A 24,758-nucleotide genomic window follows, 5' to 3' on the forward strand; every position below is an offset into this window, starting at 1 on the left:
TGAAACTGGAAGCTGCCTTTTTAGAGCAGCTACTTTTGGGTAGTATAGTTTTGAAAGCATCTTGCACAAGATTTTGGCTTTTGGCTTTCTGCTTTTTGAAATGGTGAAACTAGAGATAGGAGGTAAGTTTTATGAAAAAAGCCTACAAAACCTCTCAATGTATTGCAACTTGATTACTTCAACCCTTAACCTATAAAACTAGTTATTTAACCCCCTCACCTTTGCAAAACCATTCAAATACCCCCTAGGGTGTGAAAGCATCTAGGCCCCTAATGAGTTTCAGTGATTAATGACAATGTTGATTACTGTGACTAACGTGTTTTTTGCAGTGGCAAAATTATTTGAGTTAGGTCATAGTAATGGTGATTGATGGACTAAGACGTTCATGTCTACTTGATGGTAGAAATTGTTTTGGTTTTTAAAGAATTGTTGGACGTCGTCAAGACTAGACTAGGTCTTAGTGCCATATGGAGTTGAAGGGCACTTAGAGTAGTTTAGGACTTTGTTTTTCCTTTAACCGTACTATTAAGGGGGGCATTGAATGGGTAGCTTGGTCTAGATAAAGCTTTAGGTTTAGGTGTGGTGCACACTTGATAAATCTAGCACTAGGTAGCTCTGAGAATGTCCTTAGATTGAGAGAATTGAACTTCGTTTTGAAAAGTTCACGATTTGATGAAGTGTTTTGTTTAGGAGCACCGGACGCTGGCGCCGGACGCCACAGTGTCACTGTTGGCATGTCCGGTGTACGCTGGAGTTGAGCCAGCGCGCCGAGTGTCTAGGATTAGGCAGCGGACGCACGCATCGGACCCTACGGGGTGCGTCCGGTTTCTTACCTAGAGAGGGTTGCAAAATTGTTTCTCACCGGACGAGACCTGAGTGAGACACCGGACGATCAAAGGAGTGTCCGGTGTGAGAAAGTTTTGCAAGTACAACTAGCCGTTACAGTTGCACCAGACACTCTCTGGAGTGCGTTCGGTGCAACATCAAGCGCGTCCGATGCACTCGTTTTCTGTGGAATTCGAGTGGCCGACCCTTAGACTTGATGGAGAGTATTTATACTCCACCTCATCCAAGAGAGGTATCTTGCCTATTTATTCAGTTGAGAAACACCTTGTGGTGCAAGAGAGAAGCAAGAGGTTAGAGATAATTGAGATATTCAAGGTACTTAATTTTTTTTGGGGAAGTACTTAAAAATTTATTTTGAAAATGACATAAGACCATAATGATATTCACTCCTCATTAGCAAGAAAAATCCTACCACAGCCATATACATCTATTATCAAAACAAACCTTGAGTGCAACTTGCATGTGTAATGTGTTTGGTCAAATCATGTTGACCCTAGTGAGAGTTTTGTCATAATTCTAAGATCAAGATCACACGCACACCTCATTTTTATGCTACTTTTACACTGGAAGTATGCAAAGACCATATTTTCCACACCTATATAGAGATGCTCCATGCTTTAAAATTCCATTATATCTCTATAAGTATGGTTTATGAGACACAAGGCTATGCAAAAAGAAAAAAAATGTAGATGGGCACATGAAGGTCCACAGAAAAGAAGCTAGCCAAGTCTCGAATAAATAGAGAGAAATTCTATCAAATAGAGGAGCATCTTAGTTCATCATTTCCACACACTTGCATATCTTGATCTTGGATTATGACACTCTTCTCCTTGGATCCTTACTTTGACTTAACAAAAAGTACAATGCAAAGTATGCTACCTTGTTTTTCCCTACCAAGCTCCGCATATGCCTAATAGATGCAGGATGTAACAAGAAGGGCTAATAAATATGCGTTGGTGAGGATTGTTATACACTTTGAGTGATTCAAGAGTGGTAGATGAGGAGTAAGAATAACTTATGTGCTTTCTTTTTAAACTATCATAAAACTCACCAAGGACATAATCTTGGGAGATGACTTTGCCTTACAACTGTTCTTTTTATCAACTTCTAAAGTGTTAGAGTAAATAGGAATAGTACCATATTGTGTACCCACATAAGGTGTTAGTTCTATGTACTCTATATAATCAACCCATGAGGCTGAATGTAATATATCAAATATTTCATCAATTATATTCTCCTTCATGGTATCAAAGCCAGAGGTCTCGAGTTCGAATCCTGGTTAGCGTAATTAAAATAAAATAATTGCTGCTCGCTCCTATTCCACGTCTGAGGCCTGAGGGAGCCTCCACGTGAGGGGGAGTGTTGGAATATAAGTGAATTGTCTACCTCTCCTCATCAGCTTAAGCTTTTGAGTTGAACTGGTGGGTGCATGCAACTCAATATTCTCCTTCATGTATCATTCGCCTAGGTTTAGATTCTAACCCTAGCCGCCGCCGCTTCCGCACTGCGCGCCCTTGGGGAGGTCGATCTCTGCCAGGGGCAGCGCCCCTCTTTAGGCGCCCGATCCTATTGATCCGGCTGCCGTCGTCGTCATCGCACAGCAGATCGGGATCTCCCCTACGTGATCGCCAGGTTGCCACCGCTGCCTTGTCCTCGGGCCCGTCGCCGACTGTCGCCATCAACACATGATCTTCATCGCATGGAGACGGATGGATCTCGCCCCGTCCCGTTCCGCCGTGGTGGTGACCAAGGCCGGCCACACGCCTCGACCCTGCGTTGCCAAGGAGGCAGCCAGATCTGGCGTGTCGCTATTGCCGAGCGGATCTGCCCATCTCCACCTCGTCGATCTGCGTTGGCGCCTTCGCCCCCATGTGTTCGTGACCCATCGTGCGCCTTGCGCCGCCTGATCGAGACACACCGTTGTCGTCATGTCGTCTTGCTGGGTACACCTGATCTGCTGCTGTATCTTTTTGGTTTGCCTGATCACTAATCGGGATTGAGTCGCCCACCGCCCGTCGACCTTGCGCGTTCTACTCCGCCATCGGCATCGACTTCATCGACACCGTCTCCGAGTACTACGTGCATCTTCTCCGAGCAACTGGGCTGCTGTTGTGTCGCCTCATCGGGCCACAACATCGTTGTCCGTGTGTACGCTTCGTCGTTGCATCTCCATCGCCGTCATCTATGCATCGACGACTGTGTTGCGCAATCCCTGCTGTGCCATCCGTCTGCACAAGGTCTTCATCCTGCTGATTGGGTCTTCGTCATTGAGCTGCCACTACCCGCGTCGTCGCTGAGACCTGCTCGCCGACGCGTCTTCTCCCGCATTGCTTCTTCTTCGTCCAGCACAACTGTTGACGGTCCTTAATGCTCACATTTAACCGTCAACTAATTATGGAAAAGGATCCAAATGCAACCGACACCTAGACTTATGGTTTTATCTAACAGAATTCCACGAGTTATGGTGTTTGTCTATTTCTGTAGGGGGTTATCAGGAATTATGGAGGAAAGATCCACACGTCGGGTTTACATAGAGATATTAACGTGTGCGCCAATTTTCTATCATCTAGAAGATTCCATAAGCCACAGGAACGAACGGGAGGCCGAGCGGGCCTAGAGGCAGGAACGAACGGGAGGCCGAGCGGGCCTAGAGGCAGGACGCCCGCCCACCTCCCTTGGGCGCCCGCCCTGCTCTGGTGACCAATCAGGGTAGGTCTCGCGGATCGTGCTCCACCGCCTTTGAGGATCAAGGAAAACCGTGCAATTAAGGTCGGTTTGATCCGACGACCCACGTTTATTTGGAAGGGCTATATAAGCAGGCCCCCTAGCCTCTGGAGAACATATCTCTTCTACAGAATCAAAGCTAGGGTTTCAATTATTCATCCAAGTAGAGATGATCACGCTAGTTCATCTAGTTCTAGTTCTAGTTGGTTCTAGTTGTAAAATAGGGAGAGAGAAGAGGAGAGCGGAGGAGGAGCCGGATCTGTCGGATCTTTCTCAACATTGTACTTTTGCAGCAACTGGTTCGTTCTTCGTCGTTCTCCAAGTTCTTCAATTCATAATTCCTAAGTTCTTTAATTACTTTTATTTACATTCAAGTTATTTATTGGATTCCCGCTTGCATCAAGTGCTCTAGTCTTTGAAACGCTAGAGTAGTAATTAATAGATTAGACGTGGTGTTTAGTCTTGCAATTACGTGGAATTACACCCAATCCTGCGGATTGTTGTGGTAGCCTTAGGGTAGTGATAGCCCTAACGGTCGATGTATTGCACCTTGTTCGGATCGGTGTTTGTAGGACCGAAGTCAGAGCTTCCTAGCCCCCTTCTCATCTCTTTCTGTGGTTAGTGTTCTGATGTCCCGAAATAAATAATCTTTGAAGTAATTCTTGATTCTTAGATCAACTAGAGAACTCTCAGGAAACTTCCTCTCTTCCCACCAAAAATAATTATATAGTTATCCTTGGGCGATCTTGAATCTTAATTAGTACACTGACGTTCCCTATGGAAAATCAATACTCTGGAATACTCCCGGGTGAAAGCTACATCGGTATCTGTGCGCTTGCGGATTTTTCTGTTTGCGTTTAAAATACCCAACAACAACCACACGGTTGGGGCCCTCTCCCTTGTACGCTTGGTATTGGCAACACTGACGCGTGCTTTCATCCCCGACGCGTTGCTGGATCTGGCAAATCTAGCTGCGCCTCGGCGCTCAGGCGACTTGACTGCATCGACTTCGGCATCGACCCTCCCATTCCTACCCCGTCTGCCTCGATTACGTCATCGCCCTTCTTCTACGATGGTCCTGATTGCATTGACTTCGACATCGCCCCCTCCCACGACGATTGCCTCGACGCGTCTCTCTGTCATTACCATGGCGCCCCTTGTGTGCCTGCAGCTCCATTGACACGTAATCCGATCACAACTACGTCGACCTCGGCCATCTTCAGCACGACTTCTTCGACCACAGCTACTACATCTTTACGCTCGGCTACCTCGACATAGGCACAAAGGGCTATCGCCTAGGACTCATCGGCTTCTTCTCCAGCCACAGCATACGCGACGCATCGACTGTTATGACTACGGGGGATGTTACTTATTAGCTTCTTCTCTAGTCTTACCGTCTGTAACGCTCCCACTGTGACTGCGGGGGGATGTTAGAGTAAATAGGAATAGTACCATATTGTGTACCCACATAAGGTGTTAGTTCTATGTACCCTATATAATCAACCCATGAGGCCCAATGCAATATATCAAATATTCCACCAATTATATTATCCTTCATAAAGGAAACTTACTAGACACTACCACAAAACCCATTTGCATTCACTTTTCTAACCTTTACTTGAGGACGAGCAAAGACTCAAGTGTGGGGGGTCTTATTGACAATATTTATGCCTTGTTTTTCACCATCATAACCGTCAACATTTCACTCATTGGGGAAGAATCCACTAAACAAGCAGTGACATAGGTACAAATAACCTGGTTCCACATGTACATGTTATTATTTGTATGCAGGTGCTCAATCAGGTATTTTCCAAGGTCTTGGAGGTCAAAATAGAAGAAGTAGCAAGACTACAAGTTTGCTACACCAATATAAAAGCACAAGAGCATGGATCAAGGGGAATGGAGCAAGGCTAACACCCTAGCCCCACAATGAGGGGTTCACCCGACCCCACAATGTGGGCCTAGACAGTGCAAAGCTGGCACAATCCATGCCAAACTGCCCAAGCTAAGTCCCAACCTTTGGATTACAAGTACAACCCAAATCAATGATCAAAGAGCAAAGTACAAGGATCAATGGACCCACAACATAGTAGTCGAAGCAACTCAACAGATGCCACTCTAGATGACAAGTGGGGACAACAGGTGAAGGAAGTTATGGGACCACCCAAACAAAGTGGGATCGGTCGATCCCCAAGTTGTGGGACCCACACATCCACTTCACTTCACCGACATGACCAATCTTCTAGAAGGCTTGGGTGGGCCCACTTGTCAGATCTAGGGGTCGGGCGAACCCTGCATGTGGGCCACCCAATGTCGGTTTGTTGCCACCGACATCCAACACTTCAACACATGCTAGAAATCTTCAGCCCTTGATGCAATGGTAGTTTAAAGGTTGATTTGATCCTATGGTGCATGATTGAAGTCTCCTGGATCAATGACGTGGCAATGGAGTAGCCCCTACTCCATCTCCCCCTATAAATACCCCCTAGTCCTTCACATTGAGCATGTATCTTAGAAAGAAAGACTACATTTGTATATTTAGTGTGGGAATAGAGGGAAGAGAGTAACGAGCTCCAAGGAGTCCCGGCCTATCATGAGTCTTCTCCAAGGTGCGCCTCAGTAGATGCGAGTCTTCTTGTAAGTCTTACATTCGAGTCTTTTATAGCATTTAATATTCTGGTTTAGTTCTTTGCGTATAAACCTCTTACTCTACACACTGTTTTACATTGGTAAATTACTCAAAGCATTGGCCATGCTTCGAGTAGTAAGATAGTATAGATGTGGTGTCTAGACTCCATCTTATTAGTGTGGGTTGCTTGTTGCACTACAAGACACCTAGAGCGAGAGTGACAGTCCTCTCTAGGTGGAAAGTTCCATGTTAGTGTGTTAGGCAAGTTAACTACGGTGAAAGCTAGGTTGAGTATAGTGCCGCCTCGGTAGAGAGGAGGTCGAAAACCTCTTTAACTCGATCTACCATTTCAGTTACTGCCCCCAGCAAGGGAGGAGGTGGTAAACCTCACTTTACGTATAGAATCACGACTAGATATTAGTGCTAGATAGACCTCTCTATACCCAACCTTTACCCTTTGATCACATCCTAGCTATCTTGAACCTAGTTAGTTCACTTCATGTTCCCTGGGAAATCATGATACCTAAAATACTCCCGGTGAAGGCAACAATGACTACCGTACGCTTATGGTACAACCGTTTGCCACTTCTGGCATCAATAGTAATAGAAGCCTGGTTAATAACTTATGGTGCCGTGACGAAACCGAGGGTCCCTATGGAACAGTTGCCATGGGTGATCTACTCAGTACGCACTAGTATCAAGGTTACTAACAAAGCACTATTGTCAAGTTACACCATTATACCCTTGCTACAAAATAAACTCCTTGTGAAGTATTCTTTTGTTCAGATGGGAAATCCACAACAATTGGACAAGTAGTGTTTTGCTGATTTGTAAGCTAGAAGGAAAGAAAGTAAGAGAAGTGCGATAAGGAAAAGTTAGTACTCAAGAAGTTGGAGTGCTTAAAGTGCATGCATCATCAAGATGTCCTAATCCTTATGTTCGGTCTGACCTCGCTTTGCACACGGGGTACTATTGCGGGGTGCACTGCGGACATCAGCAGTGCCATGGGCCTGTTTATGTCTGCTCTCACGTGACTTTGGCATTATGCCGCACTCGCCATGTTCTTTTGCGCCATGTGATCCCCTCTCCCTTTTCTCTGCACCTTGTTGGCTCTCGACCCCCCACCCTCGCTCCCATACCAGACCCTCCTCTTCCTCCTTTTCTCAGTACCCTCTTTTGGATGCCGTCGCTCACATGCCTCCTTGTCAAGTGAGTGTCATCCCTCTCCTTCTCATTTAACTCCAACTAGTGCGCCTGCACCATCACCTCCCCACCAGGCTATAAGATGCTGCCATGCGTGCCTCTCCTCCATCTCCATCTCTAGCTGGTAGAATCAATCTTCTTGTTTATCACTTTGGGAGAAGTAGCTTGGGAAGACAACCAAGCCGAGAAGGCAACACTTGGAAGTCAAGCTACGAGCCTGACTGTTGCTCGAAGATCTAGAGTTCCAAAGTCTAGGCGATGGATTGAGCTGAGGAGAAGAAGCTCAGATCCACTCTGTTGGTTGATTTGACCTTTGTTGATGGTAGATAACTCCTAATTTTAACCATCAACTAGACATGAAAATGGATATATATGCAAACACCTAGTAGATATAGGGTTAGCACTAATAGAATTCCATACGTTTTGGTGAATGTCTATTTCTACAGGGTGTTAGCTAAAAATAACCAAGGATGCTCCACATGTCAGGTTTACATAAAGAGAATACCACGAACTTCAACTCAGGAGTAATCCAAAAGGTTTGAGGAGGCTCCAGACCAAACAGGAAGCAAATCGGGTCTGGGTGACAGGCGGCCGCCCGAAGGGCATGGGCACCCACCCAGAGATCTCAACCAAGTGAACCTCATGGATCCTGCCTCCACCCCATTGAGGAGTAATCTTGAGCGTACGTTTAGGTCGGTTTGATCCGAGTGTTCTGGTGTCTCTTAGAGGGCTATAAATATGACCCTAACCCCCTTGAGGGTAGCTAATTCTAAAAATCCTAATTCATATTTTCCAGAGAGAATTTAGCCAGAGAGGGGTCCCTCGAATGGATCTGTCTCTTTTGGGTTTTAGCAGCAAGAGAGGTTGAGAGAGTATAGGATGGACATAGAAGTGGAGGAAGCCTGGCCGGTCTGTGTCTTCTTCCTTGTAACTGCGGGATCAAGTCTCCTAACCTAAGGCTTGGTTCTAGAATCATTCGACAATTCGACTTCTAATACTAGTAAATTTTGTTCTTATTGTTCTTTGGTTTATGGGTTTACTTTATTCGCTAGTGCTAGGGAATAGAGTAATCGTTTGTAGCGGAAGCGTGGTTCTTGGGCTAGGTACACTCGTAGATACTCCCTATCTGGCTAGATTTGTGGTAGCATCGGGGGAAGTGATAATCCCCTTGGTGTCTCTGTAATCCTTGTCATGTCAGAAAGTAAGGTAGGATATATGGTGCTAGGGTTAAGCACTCTCTGAGGTGTCTCTTTTCTCTAGGTACTCTTCTTAGAACAATATCTACACAGCTTGCTGTTGACGGTCGATAATGTCAACTTTTATCACAGATTTAGACCTGAAGGAAAACATAAAAACACACTAGTTTAGGGTTTTATCTGACAATTTCCACGAGTTTTGCATATTCTGTATTTTCTAGGGTAAATTTCAGGAAAGCTGAAAAAAGGGTGCAAAATAAACATGAAACTTATCCGCCACGGGAAACGTCGCGAGAAGACTCAGGAAGGATGGAGAAGACACTCGAAGCAACGGGGGCCTGGCAGCTGCGAGGTGGGGCCGGCCGACCCCACCCTAGCGTCGGCCGGCGCCTCCCTTAGGGTTTCGGCCCTCCTATTCTAGAAGCTTCCTCCACCGCCTCAGCTGATGCATCTCGGCCCTTGGTTAAGTCGGTTTGATCCTGTGACGCACGCGCATCCCATCGGACTATAAATACTGGGGTAGACCCCCATGGAGAAAGAACTAATTCATTATTCATTAAGGCCTCAATCCATCAAGCGTCAAGCGCCTTCAAGTTCATCAAGAGCCTTCTAGTTCATAGTTCTAGTTAGTTAGATTAGAAGTAGAGGAGATCTAGTTCTTCATCGGGATCTGGAGCCCCTAGCGTCAGTCTAGAGTGCAAGAGTTCGGTAATAGATCTAGTTCTTACTTTATAGTATTCAATTGTATATTAGGGAGACTTTATTCTTAATAGATTCATATGTTCTTAATTGCAATAGTCATTGTCTACTTTGATTATATGTCTAGAATAGTTGGTTTGATCTTATTGAATTCATGAAATTGCTCGTATAGCGTTTACCTAATCGATCATTGGGTAGATGGTAGACAATATGTAGACATGGTGTCTATATATCTTGTTTATCTGTGAGTGCACCCTGACGTGCCGGGACGTGTGGTAGTCCGCGTAGGTGACAACTGCGTTGGTTCCTCTGTAGTCCACCCTCGATACGTAGGTCTAGCTTGGGCGCGGTCGCGAAGGAGGTGACCCTTGTGTCTTAATACCCTCATTAGTTGACGCCTCTTTACATGTGATTATGATATAGGGTTGACTTAACAATGATTTCTAGATGTAATTCTACTAATTAGATAGTTATAGAATTACCTTAGATCAACCTCCCTAGTTTATCCAATGGCTAACTATGATTATGACTAGTAGATGCTCTGATGATTATCCATAATTATGATACTTGATGATTATGCTATCATTGTTATTTATCCATATTTATCTTGTGACCTCTGCCTGTTATGAGTAGATTATGTGATATTGGTAATATTATTTATTCATCATATATAGTTTCTTATCAATATAATAGATTATAGTTTAACACATAGCCTTCCCAATGATATAAATATAAATCGACAACCTGGATACTTCCCTAGGTAAAATGCTACGACAGTATAATTATATGTCCGCTTGCAGAACCCATTTAGTTTGTAATTATATTCATATCTTTTATGCTCTACCTAGTTACAATAGAACATGTGAATCTATGTTAAATTCCTAGCAATATAATTAGGAATGACAACCTACTTCATGCTTAGGAATATTAGGGTGGCTAGTTGCTAATTGACAAGTTAGTTATATATCGTGTATTTCTGGTGTTGTTGCTAGAGGTAGGGTTTATCTCTATTTTTAGTAATGACGGTAGTAAATGTCAACAAGCATTTTTGGCACAGTTGTCGGGGAAGACACAATAAACTTAGGATATATTAATAGCATATATACACATGGATAAAGTCATATTACCAATCGATTTCTAAACTCAATCAGGTACACCCTTCGTCGTTATTATTTTCTTATCTTATGTAGGTGATGAATGAATGGTTTTTCTCTTCCAAGAAACTTTACTAAAGATCTAGAGAAACTCCTTAGAAAGAAGAAGTTTGTAGAAGCAAGGGATGAATTCGAGTCACCATCAAGAACACCCTCTGCTGCTCAAGCTAGTTCTTCAAAGGAGCCAGCTCCAATATTGAAAGAAGAATTTGAAGAACAAGTAGAAGAACAAACAGAAGAGCATTTAGGTGAAGACCTAGCTCCTGTGTTTGAAGACATCGCTGAGAAGACACTGCGAGAGTTCTCTGCCCCAACAACAACAAACATTCGGACTAGACCAGCAGTCAACACTGGGGAGAATGGATTCGAGCTCAAGCCTGCTCTCATTACCATGGTTCAAGCCAGCCAATTCTGTGGAAAAGCTCATGAAGATGCAAGTGCACATTTACAACACTTTCTAGAGATCTGCAGCACCTTCACGACCAAAGGAGTACCAAAAGATGCTATCTTACTCCGTCTTTTCCCGTTCTCATTATTAGGGAGAGCCAAGCAGTGGTTCTACACCAACAAAGACAAACACAATACATGAGACCTTTGCTCAACTGCTTTCCTGGCAAAATTCTTTCCTACAGCCAAGACTAATGCTCTACGTGGGAAGATTTCAAGTTTCCAACAACAACATGATGAATCATTCACTAAAGCATGGGAAAGATTCTAGAATTACATTGAAGACTTCCTCATCATGGGATAGAGGAGTGGCTATTAACGTAGACTTTCTATCATGGGCCCATCTCTAGTACCCGTGAGTCTATTGATGCTGCAGCTAGGGGAGCATTCCTATCACTTAAGCTCTCGGACGCTAAAGCACTTGTTGAGATGATGGCCTCAAATTCAACATGCAATGAAGAACGTACTCAGCCTCGGAAGAAAGGGGGAGGAATCCATCATCTCAAGGAAGCTGACATGGTCACTGCCAAGCTAGACCTCATCATAAAGAAGCTCGACATATAGAAGAAGGAAGTCATGCACATCAATGATTCTCATATGACATATGATGAATGTGGAGACTATGGGCACTCAACTACCAGTTGCCCTACACTGCAAGAGGATGTGAACTTCATCAACAACAATACCTACTATCGCCCTCAACAAAATCAAGGGTGGAACCAACAACCTCGATAATGTAATTACCAAGGTAACAACCAAGGTAATAATTTTAATAACTTTGTACCTTTAAGAGAATTAGTTACTAGTCAATCCAAACTGCTAGATCAAATGACTAGGAAACTAACATCAAATGATAAAACTTTGGATATGGATAAAATATGTTCATGTTATGCTATTCTTCCTTGAGACTGATTAATGTTGATGGACACCATCACTAGTCCCGACACAAGCAAGAGGCGTGCCATCATGATGGGCACCACCGCCTTGTGGAAGCTCCTTGGAGCCCGAGCCAATGCTAGAAGAGCCCGACCTAGAGGAAGACTCGATAGAGACCTTTGCCACCACATCCACCCTGGGCTTCTTGGCAGCAATCTTGGTTGCCTATCGCCCTTTCTCTTCTTCACCTCTGCCATCGTGGTCATGTTCTTGGTGATGACATCCTTCTTTTCCTTCTCGAGGGCCATGATAACCTCCACAAGCACCTCGTACTCATGATGTATTCCAAATTCCTTGAATACTTGGTTGAAATGTGGCATAGTCCTGCACATAGTTCACCACGCCACATATTCCATGTTGGTCATATTCTTGACAATACAATGCACGCAAGACTCAACCTCCTCCAGGAAAGATTCCTTAGTTCTGTCTTCACCAAGCTCCTTATCAAACCAAGGGAAAGGAAGACCCTTCGAAGGCCCAAACACCGGAACATGAACCATCTCCAACCTAAAGGTCTTGTTTCATCACCCATGTCGCGAAAAGTTTGACACCACCATCTCCCCCACCAAATCCTGACCTCAGAGTACCAGCAAGCAAGAGTGAAGGCTTTGTCACATGCCTTCTGTTCCTCCAAAAGCATGGCTAGAGGATCGACCTTCGACAAGGGCTTCATTTCCTTCATCTCTAATGCAAATGGGAAGACAGTCATCGTCCCATCTTCAAGAGTGCGAATAGAGATGGGAGTCTTCATGTAGAACCATAGCTTCATCAAATCCCTGACCCACTTGTTCTTCTGACAATAGGACATCTAGAGGTGTTCACCAGGTTGTGTCCTCCTAGGCATGAACACACAGCTTCTGTAATGCCATGAATTCACCTTCGGTAGTTTTAACCCCCTTGGGCTATTCTTGCAACTCAAAGTAGGCACATATGGTGTCAATGTTGGGGACGGCTCCATATGATTCACAATCCTAGCAAAATTTGTTGAGCATCAAGATACCGTTGCGGGTGAAGTGATATAGCTCAAGGCAGAAGGTCTCCATGACTTGGTGGAAGAAGCCATAGGGAGGAAGGCGAAGGCCACATGAGAAGTAAACCTTAAAGACAACCGCATATCTAGGCTTAGGTGTAGGCACTATTTGCCTAGCAGACGGGGCCCTTCGCCCATCCTTCCTTGAAAAATCTATCCTTCACCATCTTGATGATATCCTCTACAGAACAAGGGACTCTCCAAACTCAAAGGTCTGCCTGACCATCGTGAAGAATTCCTCTACACTAATCAGATCAACCATTGAAGCTTTGACACTAGACAGATCCTCCTCTAGCTCTTGAGTAGCAGCAATATCCACCATACACTCCTCAACCAATCAAACTAACTCCCGGATGCGATACTTAACAAATCATGAAAAGGACCAACAAATGTGGCTCGAGTGGGATGAGGCAAAGGATCAGAAGTCATTGCAAACTAAAGGGAAGAAAACGGTAGGTAGCAGAGTGCTTGTGAAGGCTAGAAGAAAGGTATGCTCAAGGGTAGGGTGCAAGGACCACCCCCCCTCCCCCTTTATATAGGACCAGCCGCCGATGTTGCGGATTTCTACTTTATGTTCGGATTTGTGGCTGAATAATTAGCCATCATCGGCAGTTGCATTGTCCAGACTAGTGAGGATAGCCACATCGGCAAGCATGGGGGAAGCTAGGTTGTGGCAAAAAATGAAGGCATTAAAAGTATCCCAGCAAAAATATGAGGCAGCTATCAACATTGATTCATTTCTTTCCATATCAGCAATGGAAAGTCTGATAGATTGGTCTATTTTACGTTCACCCCAGTATACTTCATTCGTTTTGCTGACCCTCAGGAACCAGTCTTTCCATCCTTTGGTGGGGTTTGGCCAGGATCGGAAAGTGTCCTTCCATAGATCTAAAGAAAAATTCTTGGCTCTAAAAGGAATCCTATTGATTTTTGCATTGATCAGATCAGTGGGATCTGGATCACCCATAGGACCAAGGCATTGGAGGTTGGGTTGTTAAGTAGGTATGACAATTTTCTCGCTCAAATCCTGAAGTTTGAAGATCGAAAGAACAGAAAGAAAAGGGGGAGAAAATGCTAAGTAAGTAAACTTGCAAAAATGTAAAAGATTACAGTAAAGGAAAGAGAGGACGGGAATGGATTGACCTCCGGAACGGTGAAGTTGACGGCCATTTCTTCCTGAGGAAGAAGAAGAAGTCAAAGACCTAAAGACTTTGGGAAAGGTTCTTTGCTGCCAGAGTTCTTGAGTTCTTCGCCAATGCCGCCGCCAGGAGATGAGTTTGGGAATGGAGGATGGCAAGGTGGAGAAAGAGTGCTGAGGAAGGGAGTACTTATAGGTTAATGTGAGTAAGGGTATTTTTGACTTATCTCTTTGCCGTATCCGTGAAATTCGAGGTTGTTCAGATGGATATGGTAACTATTCGCATGATAATCAAGGGATTGTACAGGTGATTTGACAGCAAATAATCATGATTTTAGGGGATATTCCACTGTGCACGATCTTTTGGTCGGTCCATCGGCAATCAGCTCTAACAGAACAGTTGCCGATAAGCGTATTTTTCTGAGATTTGGTTCGGGTGGTTGAGAGATTCGAGGTATTTGCTGGAGATCCACGTTAAGGTTGTTTGGATTTGGTAATTAGTTGCTGCCAGAAGGAAATAATTGTGAAAAGGTCATCATTATCAGGAGTGAATTTTGGAGCATTACTGATTTCATACTCCGAAATTAGGGGGCATGTGTTGACACTGTTTTTGGACACAAATCGGGATAGTCAATAAAGCTTGAATCGGCAGTCAGAGAGGTGATGTGTCTGGCCGATAAAGAGATTGTCGATAGCCTATGATACCAATGGCAAGGCAGCAGGAGGAAGATATGGGTAAGTGTGGTGATGGTTGCTGATCGGTACCGATGTCTGATGTCGATGGTTGCCGACACCGATGAAGGAGATTATGACGATGATGGTGAAGATATGGCTAAATCATTCATTATCATACACAAGTTTTACATCTACTTTTTAAATGACTTCGACACTCGCATATTTTTTCCTTTCTTTTACGAGTTCTTAAGAATTCATCGAGTCATACTCGACGAATTTTCGAGTTCCGTGTGAACACCTCTTGGTCATGACATCCGGGCGCATCACTGTTGTCGGGACCAAAGTGTTCAATTATCACCTTTGTCGATTGCTAGGTCAAATCGGCGGGCACGCCTTAATGTTTGGATCCGGTATTTGTAGGGGTATAAACCCCTATACCCTCATGGGTTGACATGGGCCGCACCATCAGAGGTAGCTCGGCCCACAAGATGAAGACGTGCGGCGCACGACGCTGGTCGGCGTGCACCGCAAGGCTACAAGATATTGTACCAAATAGGATAGTTTACTTGTAACTCTGTCCCTTCACGATATATAAGGAGGGGCAGGGGTCCCCTAGAGGACAGGTCATAAACACATTATCTCAACACAATCCAATACAATCAGACGCAGGACGTAGGTGTTACGCCCACACGGCGGCCGAACCTGGATAAAAACCTTGTCCGTGTCTTGCGTCACCATCGAGTTCATAGCTTGCGCACCGTCTACCGATAAACTACTACCGTGGGTATACCCCAAGGTAGACTGCCGACCAGCTTTCGTCGACAGTGGCGCGCCAGGTAGGGGGTGTGCGTACAGCTCTCCCGACGAACAAGATGGCCATCATCCCTGACTTCGTGGCCATGGCGGGCGACTTCATGTTCACAGTCAGCTTCAACAGCTTCACCGCCACGACCACGGAGGAGGCGTAGATCCGATCTGCACCAATCACTTCTTCATTGACGTCGGTCGCGACTCCAACCACGCTGGCTACAACTCCGACTACTCCAGCAACGTTTCTGACCACGCTGACAACACGTCACCCGCTTCCCTGCTACAAAGGGAGGCAGATCGACAACACCGACCTGCTCGGGCCATCGACCAAATTGTTTGGCCTACTTGCTCTGACCACCAGTCGCAATAATAATCGCCGCGAAGAACGGCGCTATGACAACAACGACCACCGTCATGACAAGTCGAAAAGCTCGAGGGCCAGACAATTTTGTCGTCATCGACTAGACTTTCGTCCAAAGATAAGTACACATCTAATATTTTATTTATTTTTGACATATTATTTTTAATATTATTATCCTTCAAAACAACTTTTTTATAGCCGACTAGTTTTTTCTCCTACACAAGTTTTCCAGAGCCGGCACTGTCTCTGACTCCTCCCTACATGTGTATGAGTTCCGCCCTCTGCGTTCCGGGTAGTCGGCAGTAGCTCTCTGGCGAGGCTGGCAATCCTACGCGTGTCTAGGTTCCGCACCTCATGCTGATTGTTGGCTAGACCAGAGCTAGTACAAGCTCTAGGATGAATTAACTACTCTTGCTAATTTTATAACAAAAAATCTAAAACATATCTCAGTGATGATTTTTTATTTAGAGTTTATTTATACATCATGTACTACCTATTCTTTATATTTATTTTTCAGAAGTTTGGCCCAGTCAATAGGCTACGCTCGGGGACTCATCGACTATTCCCTACGCTGTGCTCGGGGACTGCTCCGACCACCGAGCATGTTTACGTTCCCAACCACGCTCGGGGACTTGTCGACTAGTATCTATGCTGCGCTCGAAGACTGTGCTGACCACTGAGCACGTTTACGTTCCCAACCACGCTTGGGGACTTGTCCACCAGTCCCTACTCCATGCTCGGGGACTGTGCCGACCACCGAACACGTTTAAGTTCCCAACCATGCTCGGGGACTGGTCGACCAGTCTCTATGCCATGCTCGGGGACTGTGCTGACCACTGAGCACGATTACATTTCCAACCGTGCTCGGGGACTCGTCAATCACTCCTTGCGCTGTGCTCGGGACTTGCTTCGATTACTCTCCAACCACAGCTTGGGGATTGCTTTTGTCAGTTACATATGAATTGGACGGGATAATTTTAATTTTTTAGACCTTGTTACAAGGCTCATACTTCGCCTTCCAGCAAGCTCGGGGACTACATCGGTACGATGCATCTGGCAATGCATTTCAGTATCAGAAATTTTAAGATGATTTTCTTTTTAGACCCTGGCACCACGTGCCTACGTCACCTACTACCAGGCTCGGAGACTAAGTGGGCACACTTCACCTTGCGGTGAATATGCTTGCTTTTTGAAAGTCTGTACTTTTCAGAAAAGTAAAGTGGGCACACTTCATCAGGAAAGAAATCTTTTTTGATTAAGAGCACCATGCATTCTTCGAACAACCTGCTTCTTCGATGTCAATGTTGATCAACTATCTTTTAAGTTGGTCAAAATACCGTTGCAACTGTTCGGGCGACTTTCCTGATTATTGAAGACGTCAAGCCTCACTGGTCGAACAAGCTCAAGACAGCGTGTTACATCACAATACATGGTGCTCGGGGACTAGCTATAGGGGTATAAACCCCTATACCCTCATGGGTTGACATGGGCCGCACCATCAGAGGTAGCTCGGCGCACAAGATGAAGATGTGCGGCGCACGACGCTGGTCGGCGTACACCGCAAGGCTACAAAATATTGTACCAAATAGGATAGTTTACTTGTAACTCTGTCCCTTCACGATATATAAGGAGGGGCAGGGGTCCCCTAGAGGACAGGTCATAAACACATTATCTCAACACAATCCAATACAATCAGACGCAGGACATAGGTATTACGCCCACACGACGGCCGAACCTGGATAAAAACCTTGTCCATGTCTTGCGTCACCATCGAGTTCGTAGCTTGCGCACCGTCTACCGATAAACTACTACCATGGGTATACCCCAAGGTAGACTGCCGACCAGCTTTCGTCGACAGTATTAGCCCTTTGTGTTTGTAGATCTATTTTTGCATCAACAATTGATAAGATCAAGATGATGCTTGCCGATGTCGATTCATGGGCTATTGCCGATAGAGCTTATGACGTTGCATTACCAATGTCAATGATAAAGTTTATGGTATGCTAATAGAGCAGAAGCCGATGAAGACTTCATCGTGGTGGAGGCGGACACAAGAATAGATAGATGTTGTTTTCTATTTTCTATATTTGTTAAAGTATGCCTTGTGTAAGAGTCCTGTTTTGTCTTAGAATCGGATCCTAGTCGTGTTTGGTTGTCACTCTTTAGGATAGGGTATAAATATAGGCTGAGGAGCAATGTAATGAGATCATTCAATCAATATCAAATCCAAGTTTGTTCCTACTTTTGCATCTACTTACTTTTCGATGACTTCGTCAATTTACATATTTTCTTTTTACGAGTTCTCATCGGTTCGACGAGTTGCATTGTTCTAGTGCAAATCTTGAAGACCCTCGAGTTCCGCATGAGTACCTCTTGGCCATGACTTCCGAGCATATCGCTTTTGTCAGGACCAAAGTACTTGAGTTATCATCCTTGTCGATTAACAGGTCAAATCGACTGGCGCGTCTAGGATATCGGATCGGGTATTAACCCTTTGTGTTTGCATCAACACATCTTTTGGCACGCCCAGTGGGATGAATTCAATGTGATCAACATGTTTAACTCTGAGCTCAACGCAGACAACATCATTAGCATGACAGAAGCAGATCTCAAAGAAGAGTAGAAGCAAGCCATGGAAATGGCTTTGGAGGATCATAGGCAGGTTTGTTGGACAAGAGTGGAGAAGTTATCCACAAGCATGATCTACCGTTGCCTCGGCAGGTTACTTTTGACTCCAATCTTGGTAAACTTCAAGAGATGGTTAATTCTGCTATTTATCATGCTTTGATTAATCACTCCAATGTGCTATCCAATACTATTTATAATGCTGTGGTTCAAACTTTTAAAGAAGGACAAGCACCATCACTTTATGTTGGCCCAGCTTATCATCAGCCAGGGCTGTCATCGGTTAGTTCTGCATCGGCTCCCTCAGCCGTTGCGGGTACAAAAGTTACTTCTCCAAATTCGGCAGGTGTCCCTAATGATCAATCTACGCCGATGAGATCAGATCCAATGCCTTTAGGAGGGCGAGTTCAGCTTAATACAGATCTACGGCATCAACAAAGTCAGGGTCTATGTTCTAGAATGGCCAGGTTCCTCCTAATTAGTGGGGATATGGTATGCCTCCGGAGTTTTTCATCGTTAATTCTAGATTATCTCAGGCATCTGATGCAATACAAAAGGCTCTTGTACCATTGGCTCCTCCAATTTCACCGATGACTTAAGTACCTCAATATGCTACAACAACTACTGTGCGACCAATGTCACAGGGTTTTCAGATGCCGTCGTTTTAGGTACCTAATGCAAGTTCATCAGCGAATCCGTTGCCGATGCAACAGAGGACTCTTGTTATGAATCAGCCTGCAGCGCAGTTCATGTCTCAAACCGGCTATGTTAATCTAGCAATGACACCAAATTACCAACCATCGGCAAGCTTTGTCCTGATGAACGCTAATAATGGTTGGACATGATAGTTACTGACCCAGCATGCAGTACAACAAAATCATCAGATTGCAGGCATCCAGCAAGGTCATATGCAGTTTGGCTTTCAGAATCAAGCATCGGGAGTTCAGCCGATGAATCTTGTTGAACAAATTGGTGGACCACAAGCAGTGACCAATATGCCGTTTGCTGGGGATCGCATGCCACAGAGACATGTGGAAGCATATCAGTAGATGTCTCCTGTGGAGATTCAGCCAGTTCATCGGTAGGAAGCTGATGCCTATTGGGCCGATAAGATAGCAGAAGTTATGAGAGACCAGTTTGGGATAAAACCCAAAGTTCATACTTATTCTCATCGGACACCGTACTCTCCTGCATATGACTTGATTCCTCTTCCAAATCGGTATAAGGTGCCGGATTTTACCAAGTTCTCCGGACAAGATGACACGTCGACGATGGAACATGTTAATCGCTTCATTATCCGGTGTGGGGAAGCAGCTAACAGAGATGAATTAAGAGTTTGGTTGTTTTCATCGTCTCTGTCTGTACCGACATTTACGTGGTTCATATTGTTACCACCAAATTCTGTTATTTCTTGGGCCGATCTAGAGAAGCAGTTTCATAAGTACTTCTTTGCTGGAGTTCATGAGAAGAAGCTTACCAATTTAGTAAGATTAAGACAATGTAATGATGAATCGGTAGAGAGCTTTGTGCAGAGGTTACGAGATGTGAACAACAAGTGTTATAGCTTGGTGCTGGATGATCGATACCACATCTCAAGGACAAGTATGCTTCTCAGGAGTTTGAGAGTCTAAGTCATTTGGTACAAAGAATCTCTAATCAAGACAGTAGGGTTTTTAAACCCAAAAAGAATTGGAACAAAAAGGTGTCATTTGTCGATGAAGGAGAAGACTCCGATTCTGATGAAGAGCCAGTTATCAGTTTGGCTGAATGGGTCAAAAACAAAAGGCCGATATCTTGTCCTTTTGGTCAGAAAGAACCAGAAAAGTTCACCTTTGATGTCACCAAGGCCGATAGGATATTTGATCTCTTACTTCAAGAAGGACAGATTAAATTGTCACCTAACCATGTGATCCCATCGGCAGAGGAGCTGAAGAAGATCAAGTACTGCAAATGGCACAATGCAACTTCACACAGCACCAATGAGTGCAAAGTGTTCAGGCAGCAGTTGCAATCGGCTATAGAATCTAGGAGAATTAAGTTTGATAATTCCTAAGACTCAAAAGTCGATGAAAATTGATCAACATCTCTTTCCAACAAACATGTTGGATGCCAAGGGCAAGACCAAGGTATTGACATTAGAAATAGCTGAGAAAAATGCATCGGTGGATCCCTAGCATCAGATTACTGCCGATGACGCAAAAAGGAAAAGGTTTATTGGAGGAAAATAGCAGTTCTAAAAGGCCTCCTCGATCTGTTGTTGTGATCACCCATCGGCGATGACAATAGAATTGGCAACAATGTGAGGACCGATATAGACGTCAGCAGGAACAGAGGCGTCGAGAAGAATGGAATCAACACAAAGATCATTGGGATTGTCCATTTTTCGTTCACTGTTGGGAAAGAGGCATCAAATTACCAACTGTCAGGTATTGTCCTGAGTGCAATGGTTATTACCAAACCAATCAGCCAAATTGATGGTTTCGGCCTGATAACTGGGGATTGTCCATTAATGAACCATCAGAGGCAGAACGTCAGTACATGACGACTGGGGGGCAGGCTTAGTGTACATGAACGGCTTGGTAAGCGTGTTGGTTGTTTTCCAAGAAATCAAGAAGAACTTGAGGAGATGACAAATGCAAGGGTTCCTGATGAGGAAATATTTTATTTGGATCCTAATACACGTTGTGTAGAATCACCTGAAACTCATTATCAACTGGTTTGGAAGACTAAACATCCCTAATGGTGTCCAGAGGGTTTGACAAAGACACAGAGGAGGAAGATGCACCGTGAGCGTCAAGAAGATTTGTACACGGAGGAGAGTTCTTCTAGTAAAGGACCTAAAAATCGGTAGCAGTCAGAATATAAGGGCAAAGGTCAATCAGCATGTAACAGAACCACCCAAATTATAAGAGATTAAGCCTAATGGTGACCATTTGCAGAGTCGAACCATTGAGCTTAAGCACATATAATCCCGGTAGTCCGTGAAATCTCGAGGGATTTCAAACCACAAATCATACATACATCCAAGATCGTGATAAGTTCAGCGGTCACCATTCACAATTACATCCAGTTTCACATCATTCATCACATACATCGGAGTTACTTAAAGTTATTACAAACCAGGTTCTCAAGTAGCGGAAGCTTCATAGTTCGAAAGTAACACACACACACACATTTAGTCTGATACAGTGCCATAGTTGATCATTCCCACAAAAGCAAAAGAGAAGGTAGAGTGACCATTGTTGACGGTCCTTAAGTATCAAATTTAATTATCAAATAAGTAAAGAAAAGGATCCAAATAAAATCCACATCCAAACTTAGGGTTTTATCTAAGAGAATTCCACGAGTTTTGGTGTTTGTCTATTTCTGCAGGGGGATATCAGGAAATACGGAAGAAAGGCCCACATGTCAGGATTACGTAAAGATATTAACATGCTGCGCAATTATCTTACATCTAGAAGACTCCAGAAGCCACGAGACCGAAGCGGAGGCGAAACGGGGCCAGAGGCAGGGCGCCCGCCCTCCTGCCCTGGGCGCCCGCCCACCTCAGGAGTCCAATCAGAACTCTGCTTTGCGGGAAGTCTCCACCGACCTAAAGGATGAATCTAAACCATACAATCTATGTCGGTTTGATCCAAGGGCCCATATTCACTTGAAGGGACTATAAAACTAGACCCCCTGGCCCCTGGAGGAGAGAGCCTCTCAACCCTAGTTCATTGTTCCATCAAGGGAGAAGAAGCCTCTGATCAAGATTAGAGCCACCACATCAATTAGACATCTTGATTAGCATAGCTACATAGGATTAGAACTAGAAGGAGTCAATCTTCGATTGGTTTCCGGATCTGTCAAGAGGATTCTTGATAATTCTCTAATTGTGTTTCTAATTGTTTTCTAATTATCTTTGTTCTTCAATATTATGAATATGACTTTGTTCTACTTCAATATATTGCTTATGACTTTGCTCTACTTGCTTATATTCAAGATTATATTGTTCTTAGTTTATCATAGTTATGTACTTGGCTTAGTTAGATACGATCTATATACATGCTTAGGATCGTATAGCGTTTATCCATCGGATCCATGGGTAAATGATAGATATTGTGTAGGCGTGGTGCTTATACCGTATTTATCTGCGATTGTACCCAATATGCCAGATCGTGGGGTGGTTCGTGATAGTGACAGCTTCATTGATTCTTATATAGTCCCCCTCTCGTGTATTGGGCCGGCAGAGCAACATTATTACAGGGGAGTGATTTCAACAGTGTCAAGCAATTCCTATCACTTAAATGCAACATAGTAGAACAAGCATGATATCCTAATGAAGTTAGCGAGAATAGGGAGACTTAGAATGCTCCGAGGCTTCCTTTCTCAAACGTGCTCGGCTTGTGGTCCGAGCACTCCTGCACCTCTTCTCCTAGCTCTGGTCCTCCCAGAAGTTCTTGCTCCTGGGTCTCCTCCTGCTCCTCGGGTCCCACCTCATTCTCCTGCGAGCCTGTATGATGCATGTGTGCTCATGAGTGGAGTGCGAGATGCCCGGGGTGCAATGCTTATGCAAGTGGGTACCAGACGACCATAACACGGTGCATAGATGACATAGGTGGTTATTTCTACAAGGTAGTCAACATCATCCAAGAACATGTACTCAGATTAAGCATCTATTGCATTCTCTTCTACAAGTTGCCTTCATGGTTAACCAACAGCTAACATGGGGCTTCAAAGATACACCAAACACCCCTTCATTCTATTTAATTTATGCATAACAATTCATAATTTATTTAATCATTATTGGACCTACAAAAGTAGCATATGTTTCTGTTTATCAATAAATTCCACAAACATTACAGTAGATCACTAGTCAACTATAAAGTCTACTATAAATTTTTCATAATATTTGGACACTTATTTTGGGCTACAAAAATTATAAGATTATTCAATATAATTAAGTGTAAATACCCTACTGTTGTCTAAGTGTCAAACAGCAGATTTCATATTTTTATAAATTATTTGCTAACATAAGAAACACCTACAAAAATTTCCAAATTAATTGCATGATCCAATTATTTATTAAAAATCATAAACCACTGCCATGCAAGCATTTAAATCATCATAAATTAATTTATACAGCAAATAATATGTGACATATTTTTCCCAGAGACTAATCATCCATGCAGAGCCAACAAAATGAGTTTCATATTTTTCTGAGTTATATTCTAATTACCATGCATTTTCTAATTTTCAGCAAAAACATGGATTAACTATATTTGTACAGAAAAGTTGTTCAAACATGACATGCAACCATACCAAATTATATATCTGGAATTATAAAACACACCAAAATTTATTTCATCATTTTTGGATATGGATTTTATACTATTTAAATCATTTTCTGGAAAACCTTTTAAAACGAATATCGAGTTAAAACGCTAAGGGCACCCGGATTCAAACCCGCAGAGCCACTAACAGGCAGGTCCCGTGGGTCAGCCGACCCCACTTGTCGGCCACCCTAAGTTCCCGCGGCTAAGACCCGCCGGAATCCCACCGCCGGTGAGGTCTGCGGTGACAAAGAGGTCCTACGGCTTCGCGGACGCGAGACGAATCTGGCCATGCCCTTTTTGGCACCTATCGAGTATCGAAACTACCTCGTCCGGCCACCTCGCGGCGGTAGAGCACACGCTAACGGCTGGAACGGGTGCGCAAAGCCAAGGCAGAGCTAACGCGCCTAAAAACGCAAGAAATGGCGGAGAGGAGAGGGAGAACCGTGTGGACCGAGGGGTCGCCGGAGGTACGACTCACCGAGCGCGATTAAGCGTGAGCACGGGGTGCGGCAGGACGAGGCGGAGCCGTCGGTGGTCGCGGAGAGGATGGAGGAGGTCGGAGCTGGCAGAGAGAGGAGCTCCGAGCGTCGGCGGCGATGGCGTGCGGCGGAGCGGCTGCTGCGCGCGAGCGAGAGAGTGGGCAACAACGCGAGCAGAGCGGCACGTTTGGCAGCGGGGACGGAGGCGGACGTGGCCGGGCGCTCCTGGTGGCCGACCAGGGCGCGTCCACGCTGCCGCATGCTCGCCACGCGGCGGCCGAGCTCTGCCGGCTCGCCAGGGCGGCACGACGCGGCCGTCCGCGCGCGGACACGTTGCGGGCGCGAGCGCGGCGAAGGGGGCGAGCGTGGGCGGGCTGGGCCGGCTTCGGCCAGTGGGCCAGAAGTGAGGCCGCGGCCTGCTAGCGCCCCCCTTTCCTTTTTCTTTTTTTGAATTTCTTTTCTCAATTCTTGTTCTAAATTCATTTGGACTA

This window comes from Sorghum bicolor, chromosome 8 (assembly GCF_000003195.3).
Source record: "Sorghum bicolor cultivar BTx623 chromosome 8, Sorghum_bicolor_NCBIv3, whole genome shotgun sequence".
NCBI lineage: Eukaryota > Viridiplantae > Streptophyta > Magnoliopsida > Poales > Poaceae > Sorghum > Sorghum bicolor.